The following is a 2,500-nucleotide window of genomic DNA, read 5'->3' as shown; positions in this document are numbered from 1 at the left end:
TGGAGGTGTCTTCAGTCGGACTGAGCTCTTGACCTTGTCCCCCTCTCTTGGTCCTGGAGGTCGGGGACCCCTCTTTGGTTCCGAGGGAGAGTCCCCGGAGCCGGGCAGGAGGTTAAGGTGAGGGTGAGGGTTAGGGTTAGAGGGTTAGGGTTAGGGTTAGGGTTAGGGTTGGAGGGTTAGGGTTAGGGTTAGGGTTAGGGTTAGGGTTAGAGGGTTAGGGTTAGGGTTAGGGTTAGGGTTAGAGGGTTAGGGTTAGGGTTAGGGTTAGGGTTAGGGTTAGGGTTAGAGGGTTAGGGTTAGGGTTAGGGTTAGGGTTAGGGTTAGGGTTAGGGTTAGGGTTAGAGGGTTAGGGTTAGGGTTAGGGTTAGGGTTAGGGTTAGGGTTAGAGGGTTAGGGTTAGGGTTAGGGTTAGGGTTAGGGTTAGGGTTAGGGTTAGAGGGTTAGGGTTAGAGGGTTAGGGTTAGGGTTAGGGTTAGGGTTAGGGTTAGAGGGTTAGGGTTAGGGTTAGGGTTAGAGGGTTAGGGTAAGTTTTAAGGTTAGGGTTCAAATTATTTCTGAAGATTCTTCCTCAAGTGACAAAACATGAGGTCGATCCTGGGGTTTCACTGGAGCTCAAGGGGTCCTCCCGTGTCCAGTCGGTCCCTCAGGCCGATGGGGGGGGCCCGGAGCCGGGCAGGAGGTCCTGGGGCCGCCCCGGAGGCTCTCTGGGTCGGAGAACCAGAGTGACAAAATATTAGGTGCCGGAGCTGTGACAAAAAATTAGGCGCCCAAACCCTTTGAGTGACAAAAAATTAGGTCGCCCGAAAATTGTACCAAGTCGAGCCCCGGTGGGGTCGGGCTTATGTCTTCCAGGGGTTTCACTGGAGCTCAAGGGTGCGAATCACGGTGCTCTCTGCCCGGCCTGCCGCACGCCTCGGTCGGGCAGGCCAGGCGACCGAGTGCCCCCCCCTGACCCCCGGAGGTCCGAGAAGACCCGGTCCCTCCCGGGTCCATCCGGCCCCTCAGGCCCGGGGAGGGTCCCCGGAGCCGGGCAGGGGGTCCTGGGGCCGCCCCGGAGGCTCTCCGGGTCGGAGAACCAGAGTGACAAAATATTAGGTGCCGGAGCTGTGACAAAAAATTAGGCGCCCAAACCCTTTGAGTGACAAAAAATTAGGTCGCGCCAAAATTGTACCAAGTCGAGCCCCGGTGGGGTCGGGCTTATGTCTTCCAGGGGTTTCACTGGAGCTCAAGGGTGCGAATCACGGTGCTCTTTGCCCGGCCTGCCGCATGCCTCGGTCGGGCAGGCCAGGCGAGCGAGTGCCCCCCCTGACCCCCGGAGGTCCGAGAAGACCCGGTCCCTCCCGGGTCCAGCCGGTCCCTCAGGCCCGGGGAGGGTCTCCGGAGCCGGGCAGGAGGTCCTGGGGCCGCCCCGGAGGCTCTCTGGGTCGGAGAACCAGAGTGACAAAATATTAGGTGCCGGAGCTGTGACAAAAAATTAGGCGCCCAAACCCTTTGAGTGACAAAAAATTAGGTCGCGCGAAAATTGTACCAAGTCGAGCCCCGGTGGGGTCGGGCTTATGTCTTCCAGGGGTTTCACTGGAGCTCAAGGGTGCGAATCACGGTGCTCTTTGCCCGGCCAGCCGCAAGCCTCGGTCGGGCAGGCCAGGCGACCGAGTGCCCCTCCTGACCCCCGGAGGTCCGAGAAGACCCGGACCCTCCCGGGTCCAGCCGGTCCCTCAGGCCCGGGGAGGGTCCCCGGAGCCGGGCAGGGGGTCCTGGGGCGGTCCCGGAGGCTCTCTGGGTCGGAGACCCAGAGTGACAAAATATTAGGTGCCGGAGCTGTGACAAAAAATTAGGCGCCCAAACCCTTTGAGTGACAAAAAATTAGGTCGCCCGAAAATTGTACCAAGTCGAGCCCCGGTGGGGTCGGGCTTATGTCTTCCAGGGGTTTCACTGGGGCTCAAGGGTGCGAATCACGGTGCTCTTTGCCCGGCCTGCCGCACGCCTCGGTCGGGCAGGCCAGGCGACCGAGTGCCCCCCCCTGACCCCCGGAGGTCCGAGAAGACCCGGTCCCTCCCGGGTCCAGCCGGTCCCTCAGGCCCGGGGAGGGTCTCCGGAGCCGGGCAGGAGGTCCTGGGGCCGCCCCGGAGGCTCTCTGGGTCGGAGAACCAGAGTGACAAAATATTAGGTGCCGGAGCTGTGACAAAAAATTAGGCGCCCAAACCCTTTGAGTGACAAAAAATTAGGTAGCGCCAAAATTGTACCAAGTCGAGCCCCGGTGGGGTCGGGCTTATGTCTTCCAGGGGTTTCACTGGAGCTCAAGGGTGCGAATCACGGTGCTCTTTGCCCGGCCTGCCGCACGCCTCGGTCGGGCAGGCCAGGCGACCGAGTGCCCCCCCTGACCCCCGGAGGTCCGAGAAGACCCGGACCCTCCCGGGTCCAGCCGGCCCCCCAGGCCCGGGGAGGGTCCCCGGAGGCGGGCAGGAGATCCTGGGGCCGCCCCGGAGGCTCTCTGGGTCGG

This window comes from Synchiropus splendidus, unplaced genomic scaffold, assembly GCF_027744825.2.
Source record: "Synchiropus splendidus isolate RoL2022-P1 unplaced genomic scaffold, RoL_Sspl_1.0 HiC_scaffold_56, whole genome shotgun sequence".
NCBI lineage: Eukaryota > Metazoa > Chordata > Actinopteri > Syngnathiformes > Callionymidae > Synchiropus > Synchiropus splendidus.
This window is presented reverse-complemented; position numbering follows the sequence as displayed.